At 42.5% G+C, this 14105-nt stretch overlaps 1 protein-coding gene and 1 pseudogene across 1 annotated transcript in view; both read right to left on the reverse strand.

Moving 5' to 3' along the window:
* The window catches only part of RBM20 (RNA binding motif protein 20), a 199120-nt gene that overhangs the window by 164879 nt on the left and 20136 nt on the right, over positions 1–14105 (reverse strand). The window lies entirely within an intron of this gene.
* LOC133388601 (protein GPR107-like) lies at positions 700–7454 on the reverse strand (annotated as a pseudogene).

Below are 14105 nucleotides of genomic sequence, written 5' to 3' on the forward strand. Positions count from 1 at the left end.
TTCTCTTACAGAAATACTCAAAGCAGCTTACAATACACAACAAAAATACAATGACATTGAATATAATGTATTTCATAAGAAAAATTATATTCCAGATATAATTGGCCCTGTGGCTGAGGCTCTTTGATGCCATTTTCCGATCAGAAGACAGCTCCAGGTAGATAGAGAGCAGCTCCAAGGATGCCATGAAGTGGAGATCCTTCTTAGAAGACCAAAAAACACCCCAAACCAAACAGTCATATACATGGGCTTACAAATTCTAAGCTCTTCGAAGACAAACTTCTATCACTCCATCCTAAGGAGTCCAAGGGCAAAACACAGGAAGGATGGGGTGGTCCCCGACAGAGTCAAATTTCCAAAAGAAGGGAGAGTTTTAAAAAAATAAGCCAGAAGTTTTTAAAAAGATATCCACACCCCCTGCAAAAAAGCAGGCACAAGAAGAGCCCCAAATCCTTAAGACAGAGGAATAAGAAGGAATTTGATTTTCTCTTGCGTGCTCCCTGTTTTTTGCACACAGTATTTTGTCTCCCACCCCCTGCCCTGTAACTCTGCAGTTCCCATTTCAGGAAGCTCAGCTCACTCCCCTTCCATCAACAGAAGGAAAAGATCAATAAATTAGAGAGTTTATCTGAAAGTGCTGCCTTGTCCTAAGAAGGGGGGGGTAAGAGAGGAGAATAGGGGAGAAAGGATGGGCTCCTGTCACAGGGCACTCTCTAATTTGCCTTGGAGTTCCACCAAGCCGTTCACCACCTTCCTGACTTTTTTCATGCCCTCCATGACACCTGAGATCATCGCCACAGATTCCATGTCCAAATTGTCATCATCGTCCTGAAGAGCTGTAGGTAGGGGTTGTCAGAGGCCAGTCGGAACTTGTACCCAGTGAGGACACCTTGGTAAAGAACACCACGGTGGCCATTTCATCCAGCAGCTGGTGAGCCACTTCCACTGGAACGGAACAGTGATCCTGATGAGGATGACAATGATCCATGTGCAGTAAATATAACACACAATCATGACATAGTAATGTTTGAACAGCTTCAGCTTTGCTAGGTTAATGTCAGCTTTTCCATCTGTGAAGAAGCCTCTTGCAAATGTCATATTGTCCATATCACCAGGAACAGGATAGCCCCACAACACAGCAGGAAGAGGATCTCTTTCCACAGGCCATATTCCATCGTGCCTTCTTCCATTGACTCGATGATGTAGGCCACGTTTGCCAAGGCTTCGAGAGGAATCATGATCATGTAGATCTTCTTGTCCTTATCAGAAAGGTTGTGCTTAATGAATGCCCAGACTATGCCAATAAGAACAATAGAGATAAAAAGGAGGGCGCCCTTCAACAGGTGAGTGATGTAGTACACAACAGCCCAGCCTTTGATGGGGAAGCCCTGAGAGGAGATGTAGTGGTAGTCGATCGTGTGAAAGACTAACAAAAGAGACTCGGTGAAAGGAAAAGCAGCCATCAGCCAGTGGATCTTGAACACATCAGTCCTGTGTTTCCAAAGGATACAGATCCACACCATTCCAGAGATGAAGAAGAAAAGGGCCGTAGAAACGAAGAGCTTGGGGAGAGGGATTTCTTCCGCCAAGAGGTAGCTGTTTGGATTCTTCTCCATAATATATGTATCAAGACTGAAGAGGAGCAGCTCATTCCTCATGTCCTTGACACATTTGTGGAAATACAGGATATAACCTTTCTGGTTCTCTGAGCTGATGTTGAAGCAAGACTGGAATGAAAAACTATTGCACTTATTTGGAGGGGTGTGTTCTCCCAGCTGGCACCTGAGGTTCAGTCACATTTTGATTAGACAGCTGCTGCTTAGGATCCAAATTATTGTTGGAATGTATGAGGTTCAACTCCAACTTGGGGGGTGAGGCTGCATGTGGTTAAAAAGGGTAGATAGAGACCTCTTGGTTGCTAGGCTATACCTATCCCTTTGATCTCCTGCTGTCTCTTCCTTCCTGCTAGACTGATATGCAAAGGATGTTGATTCCAGTTCCTTCCCTCCTTCCAGTCTTCTTCTTTCTCTCGAGAGGGGAGCAGACATCTTTCCTTTGTCTCTCCTCTCCTCCAGTATGAGGGCGAGCACTGGACGCAGTGCTTGCTGCTCCAAATTAGCTAGATATAGGACTCTTTCCTATCAAGCATGTACTTCCAGAATAAAGTAGTTATTTCTGTTTTTAAAGCTTATAGTCTCTGTCTGACTAATTTGCAGGGAAGGTATAATCTTTAGCAAAGATTCAAACACACACACGTAAGCTCGCTCAGAACCCTCCATTCCCAGCATCGCAACTCTCCAACAGGTAATGTGGCCCAGGCATGCAAAAGGAGATTTGAGCAATTAAGGAGCTTTTGTGTTGCGAATTAGGGAAGCTAATAGAGACCTTCGGAGTTTAGTCAGTAAAGAGTTAAGCCTTTTACTTCAGAATGGCTACCGTGGCTCAACAGATAAGTCTTGACAAACTTAGCCCGGAGAGTGGAAGCTGTGATCATTTCGTATGCAAAGTCACTTAAAGCAACAGAAGCTGATAGATGTGCTTGGAGATGCGGAACCGGGACCGAATGCCTCCCAGGCGGAAAGGAGAGTTTGGACAGAGAAAGACGAAAAGACACAAAATATCATAATAAAATGCGTGAGTAACTTGCAAATCCCTTTGATCATGAATTGTAAGAACGCCAGAGAGATGTGGAATGCATTGGAATCTAGCCATCAGCCAAAAGGCGAAGGGCATCTAATTTCAATGTTACGAAGTCTTATTAACTTGCAAATGAGGGATGATTAATTTGAACAACACCTTACTAAATTTATGGTGTTAGTCCAAGGGATAGAAGAAGGCGGGACGAGGCAGGACCAAAACGTACAGATTGCTTTATTTCTAGATTCCCTCCCAAAATCAATAGAATTATTTTGTTTCATATTACAACAACAGAAAAAGAGTTTAAACGAAGTAATATCAGAAGTAAGAGAGAAATTCTCTCAGAAAGCAGCTACAGAAAAGGACAGCGTTTCCTCTTTCCTAAGTAAACAAGCTAGCAAACAAGCTTCTGGCCGACTGCCAGTCAAATGCAGATTTGAGGAACAAAGGAGATCCAAAGGCGTGAAAGCTAAGCGATGTCTTCTGTGTGGTTCGGAAAAACACCTTAAAAGCCAGTGTGATAAGAGAGAGAGGTCTGAAGGACAAAGTAAAGGATTTAAAGGGACAGACAAGAAAGATGCCAACAGTGTACAAGTAACTCATGTTGAAAAATGTTGCGATAATAAAGTCTATCTGGACAGTGGAGCAAGTGCTCATTTAATAAATACAAAGACTCTGAAAGTCTAACCCCACGTGGAGGCACAGTCAGAGTAGCTGACTCGAGGGAGGTGCCTATAAAGGGGGCGGGTGATGCGAAGCTGGTCTGCCAGACTCCCAGCAGTACACAAGATATTTACCTTAGAAATGCCCTTTGGATACCAGAAATTTCTAATAATTTGATCTCTGTCAGTGAAGCCACAGACAAAGGATGTTCAGTGTTATTTGAACAAAATTCCTGCACAATTTCTAGAGATCGTGAAATTATATGCACAGCTACTAAGAGAAAAGGGGTGTATGAAATTGATCAGCAAAGCCCAGAAGCTAATGTTGTACAGAACTGTTGTAACAAGTCTTGTTTGCATATGTGGCACAGAAGACTTGGGCATAAAGAGATTGCAAAGATTAATACCCTTCAAAGGAATAATTTAGTAAGAGGCATGAAAATTGAACCCTGCCAAGGAAAGGGGAGATGTACATGCTGTGTGAAGGCTAAAGGGACGAGACCAAGTTTTCCTAAGCAGAGTGAAAGGAAGACCAAGCGTCCCCTAGAGTTGATTCATAGTGACATTTGTGAAATGCCAATTCCTTCAAATGGTGGAAATAAATATATTCTTAGTTTTATTGATTACTATTCAAGATTCGCCATAATTCATATATTGAAGGAGAAGGGGAAAATGCTTCAGAAACTCAAAGAATATGTTGCAATGGTGACCAATAAATTTCAGAGAAAACCACAAATTCTACGTTCTGACAACAGGGGGGAGTACATGTCTCATGCTACCCAGCAGTTTCTGCGTGAAAATGGGATTGAGCATCAAACCACTGTACCCCACAACCCAGAACAGAACGGAGTCTCGGAGAGAAAATTCAGAACCCTAATTGAGATGGTGAGATCCATGCTAGAAGATGCCAATCTCCCACAGAAACATTGGGGAGAGGCAGTGAATACTGCCACCTATCTACAAAATCATTTGCCAACAAAGGTGAATGGCAACAAGACTCCATTCGAATTATGGTATGGACACATACCCAGTTTGGCTCATTTAAAGGTGTTTGGATCAAAAGTGTACGGTCACATTCCACACCAGAAAAGAACCAAATTGGACAACACTACAAAAGAAGGATTTTTTGTTGGATATTCTTCAAAACAAAAGGGATACAGAATCCTAAATCCCAAAACAGAAAGGATTGAAATCCAAATAGCTGTCTACTTTTATGAAGGTCAAGGTGCATTCCAACCAGAAGGGGCACCACTCCAAGACCATAACAGTGAAGAAGACAAAGTAGAAATACCATACAGCACTACAGATTACAGCGACATGCCAGCACTGGAGGACAGTGAGGAACCAGAGCAAGAAGGGGAACCTGCACAGCCAGAAGGGGCAGCAGAGAGTCCTATACCAAGACGCTCTAACCGCACCAACAGAGGTGTACCTGAGACTGTCCTACCTTGCAAGAGCTGATGAACTTCCAGAGCCAGAGACCTGGAAAGAGATTGAAACTGTAGTCAAGCATACAACAATCAGGACACTCCTGAGTGTAGCTGCCAACAAGAAGATGCAAATAGAGCAACTAGAAATAAAAACTGCAAGAGACTGGCATGACAAACTGAACCAAATGCTCTTGAAACAAGGCTATAAAAGAGGCAAAGCAGACCAATGCCTGTATAGCAGATTCAAGAACAACAAATGGACTTATATTTTGATTTATGTAGATGATTTACTACTGGCTTATGAAAATCCACAAGACAAGCAAGAGTTAGTAAATAATCTAAACAAGGAAGTTGAAGTGAAATGTTTAGGCGACATCACTTACTACCTTGGAATACAAATTGAAAGAGAGGATGATGGATCCTTTCTTCTAAATCAAAAGATTCAAGACCTACTCGAGAGTCTAGGACTGAAGGATGCACATCCAGCACCTACACCAATGGAAGTAGAATACTTCAAACCAGACCAGAACAATCAACCCTGGGAAGACAACAAAAGCTACAGACAAGCTATAGGGAAACTCCTATACATCAGCACAATAACCAGACCAGATGTGGTGCGAGAAGTGGGATACCTTTGGGAAAAAAAAGCTTGCCAAACAAGAAAGACTGGGAAGCAGTCAAGAGAGTGGCAAGATATCTGAAAAGCACTGCAAACTTAAGACTAAAGCTATCAGCTACTCGAGATCCTAAACTCCTAGGATACGCTGATGCTGACTGGGCTGGAGGCACCAAAGATCGCAAGTCAACCAGTGGAAACTTGTTCTACTATCGGCAGTCACTTATCTGCTGGACAAGTCGAAAGCAAGAGACTGTAGCATACTCATCTACTGAGGCAGAGTACGTATCAGCTGATGAGGCATGCAAGGAAATGCTGTGGCTATGTAAACTTCTACGAGACTTGGGCATATCTGGACCAGAGCCTATCAGAATACTTGAGGACAATCAAGCTTGCATATGACTCGCGGAAACAGAAGGGCAAAGTTCTCGCATGAAGCACATTGATGTGAAGTTCCACTGCCTAAAGGACATAAAGAAGAAAGGACTTCTAGAGATGACCTACAGTCCAACAGAAGAGATGGCGGCTGATGCTCTGACTAAACCACTGGGCAAAGTCCGACACCAGAAGCTACGAGGCAAGATGCACCTTGTAGAATGAACCAAGTTCTTGTTGAGAAGGGGTGTTGGAATGTATGAGGTTCAACTCCAACTTGTGGGTTGAGGCTGCATGGGGTTAAAAAGGGTAGCTAGAGACCTCTTGGTTGCTAGGCTATACCTATCCCTTTGATCTCCTGCTGTCTCTTCCTTCCTGCTAGACTGATATGCAAAGGATGTTGATTCCAGTTCCTTCCCTCCTTCCAGTCTTCTTCTTTCTCTCGAGAGGGGAGCAGACATCTTTCCTTTGTCTCTCCTCTCCTCCAGTATGAGGGCGAGCACTGGGCGCAGTGCTTGCTGCTCCAAATTAGCTAGATATAGGACTCTTTCCTACCGAACACGTACTTCCAAAATAAAGTCGTTATTTCTTATTTTAAAGCTTAAAGTCTCTGTCTGACTAATTTGCAGGGAAGGTAGAATCTTAGCAAAGATTCAAACACACACACATAAGCTTGCTCAATACTCAGTTCCACAACGCAACTCTGCAGGGTCCTACAGGACATTGGGCCCAGCGTCCTATAATTATTTGCTTTTCTTTCTGGGGTCACTGAATTCAATTTCAGGCAACTGGGGAGCACTGACTTTGGACTTGACTTTCACAAGCTTCTTTGTGACGTTCAGGAGGAGGAGGGTGACAGAGACAGCATGCTCTGACACTTTATTCAAAATGCAATACTCTACTTCTTTGTCCAGGTAAGTGGAACATCCATCATTCCATGTTCGGTCTAAACTGAATCTCACCTGGAAGTTTTTCACCCTGTCCCCAAGCTGCTTAACTGAGAGGTTGCTGATGCTGATCTTCATGAAGGCATCCCTGAAGAAGCCAAAAGTGTTAAGGTAGACTTTCTGTGGCACATCTTCTTTGAGGACAAGATGATGGACTTGGGCCCATGCAGGGCCTCCCAGGAGCAGGGCCGACAGCAAGACCAGCACCGCCTTTGCCGAGGGAGCCAGACAGGAGCCGCCTCTGCTGCTTCCACATGATTATCTGCTAATTCAGATAATTATACACTGTTATATACATGGAGGCAATATTTTTATAGGCTTTTAATTTAGTTTAAGATATAAAGGGAACACAATATTTCCCAATAACCAGAAAATGTGAATAACTGAAACTCAGCTCAGTTCTGTTGTTTTAGAAAGACTCCTATCTAACCTGCCAAAATGAAATGTACTTCGATGTTGAAGACTTCATTCATACAGAAGCTTATTCACACATGGACACATGATCCATGCACTGATATCTGCACAGGGCAGCTGTTGTACCAGTACTTACATTGGTGCAAACTATTCAGCATCCTATACCTAGTTCATTCATTCAGGGTATGGTGATGGAAAGCAGGCAGGAGACATTCACATATGGCTCTGGCTCCAGTTCTTCAGAGTCTCATGGCTCAAGTCCCTAGTCAGACTCCCATCGTCTGAGACTGCCTGTCACTTACTGTGTAGGACCTTTGTTCAGTATGCTTTCCATGTTGTTGTCTTGTGGGATGGAGTTTGTAGTTGTGCCCATTCAGGATAGAATGCTGCCTTGTCAGTATTGTCATCTGTGTCTCCCTATGCTCTTTGGTTAGTGTTTAGATTCCAAGTTTGGACTCTTGGTATCCTTGTTTTAGCACTGATATTCAAATTGCAAAGTTGCATCACCCACAGGACAAAGTAATTGCAAAGTTGCATCACCCACAGGACAAGTTTTACTAACCTGGGCCCCTCCCTCCACAGGGGCCATCTACCACCAACTGTTTTGTGGGAGAGCAAGGCAGGCAAAGAGGGTATCAGAGCCTGATTCAGCTGGTCTGCCCACTCCATACACAGGATCATCTACCAGCAGCTGCCCTGAGGGCAGAATCGTGGTGACTTTTTATATCTTGCTGTTTGTTGCAGTTTCTAAAATGTATTTTAATGTTACTCCTAGGCCACCTTAGAAGGATTTGTATCCTGAAAGGAAGGGTATACATAACTGTAATAAAATAAACGAGAACCTCACAACAAGTTCCATGAACCACAGTGGGCTTTTAGGCTGCAATCTTACACAAACGTACCTGGGTATGTCCCATTGAAGTCAATGAGATTTGCTTCTGAGTAGACATGTATAAAGTTGCACTGTTAAGACTTCTTTTTCTCTAACAGCAGCTTCTATTACATGACAAGCTTCTTTTAAAATTGATGGGTATTTGAAAAACAGTTTGTAGCATCAGGGTCATCTATTCAAAGTGGGGAGGAACCCCCTGTCCCACCCTCAATTAGGCCAATCCTCCCCAATATCTGGCCTTTTATATTTTTTGAAAATAGCTAGCACAAGGACCCTAAGTAACGCTGGATTCCATCCCAAGATGGAAGACTGCTTAATACTGTTACTGCTCCAACCTGCCAGGCGCTCATCCTGCATGTTCTCAGACACTTAATTATGTCATGCTGGCATTGCAGTAATATCACGAAGGCGTCACTAACCAAAATGCTGAGATAAATCTTTCCAATTTCAATGCAGCTGCAGTTTTATCTCAGATATGTTCGTACAGAAATTTCTTTATTATTCTAATTTCATTTTTACAATTTTACCTTGCAATATAATTTTGAAAAGCCTCAACTATTTCTGAAATAGTTTTCTGATAAAAACACTCAAATGTTCAATGACAGTCATCCAGGATTCGCTTCATGTTTAGCTTGCACAGATTGTTATATTCTATTTCCCTTCAGACTCTTTGTCTAACACCAATTTAGACAAGAGTCCCCTGGCTCAGGCATCAGTAACATATTTCTGCTATGAGAGTGATGATGACCTCTGCTTAAGATACTCTTGCAACAAATGAAGTGCAAGACCACTTAAAAGCTGGATTGATGACAGTAAGTGATCCTTTTTATTTTAACATTGGACGTCTTTCTTAAATCAATTATTGCCAGGCATTTAAAAACATCTTTATAAATCTCAACCATAAGAGATAGCATATTTTGTTGCTTTGTTTCTTCTCTGTCTGAATCAGTACAGTAACTTGTAAGCTGTCCAGGGTGAAACAGAAATTATACAAATTGGTTTGTTGTTGTTCTTGTTGTTATGTGCCTTCGAGTCGATTATGACTTATGGCGATTGTATGAATCAGTGACCTCCAATAGCATCTTTTACAAACCACCCTGTTCAGATCTTGTAAGTTCAGGTCTGTGGCTTCCTTTATGGAATCAATCCATCTCTTGTTTGGCCCTACGAGTAACACTAACCAGGCATCATGGATTACAGGCAAGCATAGCCATAGAATTCAAAATTTTTGATGTTCCTACCCACAGATTTTGATCTGTAGAACTTTTACAAAAACAATAGTGTAACAAGGAGAAAAAAACATTTTTTCAAAGAGAAGCTTAGTGACACAAAAGCATAATTCAATATAATTGTACTTGGAAAGAGCAAGGAAAAGAAAACTAGCAGAAGTTGAGGTTAACAAATTGATGTTGACAAACTATCAAAAGAGCCTCTCAATCCCACACTGTCAATAAAAGATGCGTTTTTCCCCTCCAAAGGTTCAGCTTCACCTTGCCATTTTTAATGTAACATTGCTACTTTCAACGTGGACATGAAGGCTTGAAGAGCTTGCAACTGACCAATTAAACATCAGACTTATTTCCAAGTTAAATCCTGGTGACTGTTGTTGTTATGTGCCTTCGATTATGACTTATGGCGACCCTATGAATCTGCGACCTCCAACAGCATCTGTTGTGAACCACCCTGTTCAGATCTTGTAAGTTCAGGTCTGTGGCTTCCTTTATGGAATCAAGCCATCCTTGTTTGGCCTTTCTCTTTTTCTACTCCCTTCTGTTTTTCCCAATGTTATTACCTTTTCTAGTGAATCATGTCTTCTCATGATGTGTCCAAAGTATGATAACCTCAGTTTCATCATTTCAGCTTCTAGTGATGGTTCTACTTTAACTTGTTCTAACACCCAATTATTTATCTTTTTCGCAGTCCATGGTATGCACAAAGCGCTCCTCCAACACCACATTTCAAATGAGTTGATTTTTCTCTTATCCACTTTTTTCACTGTCCAACTTTCACATCCATACAGGAATACCATGGTTTGAATGATCCTGACTTTAGTGTTCAGTGATACATCTTTGCATTTGAGGACCTTTTCTAGTTCTCTCATAGCTGCCCTCCCCAGTTCTAGCCTTCTTCTGATTTCTTGACTATTGTCTCCATTTTGGTTAATGACTGTGCCAAGGTATTGATAATCCTTGATAAATTTAACGTTCTCATTGTCAACTGTAAAGTTACATAAATCTCCTGTTGTCATTACTTTAGTCTTCTTGACATTCAGCTGTAGTCCTCCTTTTGTGCTTTCCTCTTTAACTTTCACCAGCGTTCATTTCAAATCATTACTGGTTTCTGCTAAGAGTATGGTATCGTCTGCATATCTTAAATTATTGATATTTCTCCCTCCAAGTTTTCACACCTCCTTCATCTTGGTTCAGTTTCACTTTCTGTATGATATGCTCTACATCTAGATTAAACAAATAGGGTGAGCTGCCCTGGGCTCCTCCTGGAAGGAAGGGCGGGATATAAATCAAATAATAAATTTTAAAAATACACACATCTCACACCCTTTCCAATAGGGAACCAATCGGTTTTTCCATATTCTATCCTTACAGTAGCCTCTTGTCCAGAGTATAGGTTACAATCAGATGCTGTGGCACCCCTATTTCTTTTAAAGCATTCCATCGTTTTTCATGATCGACACAGTCAAAGGCTTTGCTGTAATCTATAAAGCACAGGGTGATTTTCTTCTGAAATTCCTTAGTTCCTTCCATTATCCTATGTATGTTTGCAATATGATCTCTGGTGCCTCTTCCTTTCTAAATCCAGCTTGGATGTCTGGCATTTCTCGCTCCATATATGGTAAGAGCCTTTGTTGTAGAATCTTAAGCACTACTTTACTTGCATTTGATATTAAGACAATAGTTCGATAATTACTGCATTCCCTGGGGGCTCCCATTCTTCAGAATTTGTATGTATATTGAATGCTTCCAGTTTGTAGGCCATTGTTTTATTTTCCATATTTGTTGACAACTTTTTGTCAAAATTTGGACAGATTCAGTCTCAGTAACTTGTAGCAACTGTATTTGTATGCCATCTATTTTAATATGCACTTAATGAAGTATTGTTGATGGCATGAAATTTTCCTGCAGTAGAGGATAACTCAACACTTGAATTTAAAAGGACAATGACAAGCACAGTTTTTCTTGTTTTTACTACTTGATATATAGTTTAAGATATCTTATTTCACTTTGTCATGAAATATAGAAACGATTTTAACCAATTCATGGAAGAGCTTGTTTTACGTTGTGCAGCAAAGGGATTTTACAGTCAATAAAAAGTTATTTGTCTTTGTCTGCCCTGAAAGAAAATACAGGCAGGATTTCCCTTCTGTTTTTGTAAACTTCATTGCCCATGTGCTAATCAAAATCTGTTACACTGGAAAAGTCCTAAGGGCAAGGGCTTCAGTTTATCACAAGTAAAAAAATGAAAATTCCCCAAACTAGAAACTTAAAATTTCTATATTCAGTGGATGCAAAGTATCAGATACACAGTATTTTTATTAAAAAAATATCAGGCACACAGCATACAGAAATGTTATTTTATTATATAATCTAAAACGTCAATCAAATTTAATTGGACAAACTCAATGCACTGCCTAACTGGTTAACATTTAACACTGCCATTTAAAAACCAAAAAATACTATAAAGACGAACGACAGGAATAAGAAATCTGGGATACTGGAGGACAGCAGGCAGGGGCACATGAACTCCCGCTAAGATCTGTAAGTAGTGCATGAAGCCTTGAACTTCGTCCTCTACAGGGGTGAGGAACATTTTTCAACCCGAAGGCTGCACTCTCTTCTAGTCAGCCTTCAGAGGGGCACATGCCCATGGCTGGCAGGGCCAGAGGCAAAAGTGGGCAGAACAGTGAATGTTTCTACACACACTTCTCTATCTTCCATCCAGCAAGAGTCAATATCAGAGTTCAAGGACACATTCCAGCCAGACAAAAACACTCAATGAAGGTATGAAGCAATGCCAATGCAAAGTGTGGCCCGGGGAATGGTGGTGAACCTAGGGATCAGTTGTGACCTTGGGAGAGTCCGAAGGGCCAAACGGAGAGGCATGAAGAACAGCATAGCACTTTAGGTTCCTTACCTCTAAGCTACTGGATGGCTATCTCCCAAAAGGCTATCTCCTGAAAACCTTTAGCAACTAGGGGGTGAGGCTCTGTATTCATTTCTATAATAGGAAATACTCCATGTACATAATGATGTGTCAATACACATGCTGATTTCACAGAAAGGATACCTATGCACATGGTATTCTTTCAAGGCATAAAATATGCAGCATCGTAGCATGCATTCAAGTTGAACTTGCAGCAATGAGTAGAAATATGAAATCTGAGATTATCAGCCATTAAGCAGACAGGATGCATCTAATAAATTTATTTTTAGAATGCAATTCTAAAAGCAAGAGGAGGCCCACCTCATCCAACACCCTGTTGGGCTCTCATCAGCAGATCAGAAACAAGGACAGGGCAGTGCTTTTATGTTCCACTAATCCTTTTTTTTTCCTTTATAACAATTGCCCACCCATCAGAAACAATGGGAGAAAAATATAGTAGACCAGCTCCAGGGCTAGCATATTTTCCTTCCCGCTTAGGGACCTTTCTACTGCTCCACAGCCACCACAACCCCTTCTCAGCCTATGAACACTGAAGCTCCAATATCAGTAAGTTAAGGGTTGCATGGCTAGGAGGGGGCATTCAACATTTCACTCTTGAAGATCAGAGCTCTCTCTCCACTCTCAGAGAGTACTTCCTATGGCTCCTGGGATGCCCCCCCCCCAGGGACCATAAGATTTCAGGGCCTATGTACCACACATTCAACAGGTGACCCTGTTGAAGCCTTTGTCACGCTGTGGAACAGCGAGGCACATCGGGCTCTTGACACGGTTGCCCCCGAGTGCCCTCTCCAGCATTGTGGAGCCCAGCTTGCACCTTGGTACATCAGTGAGCTAAGGGCAATGAAACAGGGTGGACGACGGCTAGAGCGCAAGTGGTGAAAGACGTGCTGTGAGGCTGATTGGGCACAAGTAAAACATCATAACCATGGCTACTATGTGGTAGTGAGGGCGTCAAAGAAGGCCCACTTCTCTGCCTCCATCGCATCCTCAAGTAGCCGTCCGGCGGAGCTTTTCTGTATTGTCAGGAGTCTGTTGACATCAACTCCAGGAAATGGAGTCTTAGACCCTGTGGAGACCCACTGTGAATTGTTTGCAAGGCACTTTGAGGGTAAAGTTGCTCGCCTCCGTAGTGGACTTGATGCTCCCTCCATATCTACTGTAGTCCCCAGTGAGGTGTCCAGTGCGACATTTGCTGCAACTTCTTGGGAATGGTTTCAGTTGATGCAGCCTGATGACATAGACAAGGTGCTTGCGATGATGCAGCCAGCAACATGTCCTCTAGACCCTTGCCTTTCTTGGCTTATTAAAGCTTGCCGAGGGGGTCTGACCGCGTGGATACAGGGTGTGGTCAATGCATCATTGTGGGAGGGAGTAGTTCTAGCCGCCTTGAAAGAGACAGTGATCCGACCACTCCTGAAAAAGCCCACGCTGGACCCATTGGTTTGTGACAACTACTGACCAGTTGCAAATACCTCCCTTTTAGGGAAGGTGATTGAGAGGGTTGTGGCACAGCAATTGCAAGTACTCTTGGATGAAACAGATTATCTTGACCCATCCCAGTCTGCATTCAGACCTGGTTATGGGACTGAATTGGCCTTGGTCGCCCTGATGGATGACATTTATAGGGAGAAGGACAGGGGGAATGCAACCCTGTTATTCTAACTTGATCTCTCAGCGGCTTTTGATACCATTGACCATGGTATCCATCTGGGCCAACTTGGTGAGATGGGTATTGGAGGCACTGTTTTACAGTGGTTCCGATCCCATCTCCAAGGTTGCTCTCAGAGAATAGCATTGGGTGACTGTCTTTCGGCACCCTGGCAGTTGTACTGAGAGGTGCCGCAGGGTACCATCTTGTCCCCCATGCTGTTTAACATCTATATGAAGCCCTTGGGAGTGGTCATCAGGAGCTTTAGGGCGAGGTGTCAGCAGTATGCTGATGATATCCAGCTC

Source organism: Rhineura floridana, chromosome 7 (assembly GCF_030035675.1).
Source record: "Rhineura floridana isolate rRhiFlo1 chromosome 7, rRhiFlo1.hap2, whole genome shotgun sequence".
Classification (NCBI taxonomy): domain Eukaryota; kingdom Metazoa; phylum Chordata; class Lepidosauria; order Squamata; family Rhineuridae; genus Rhineura; species Rhineura floridana.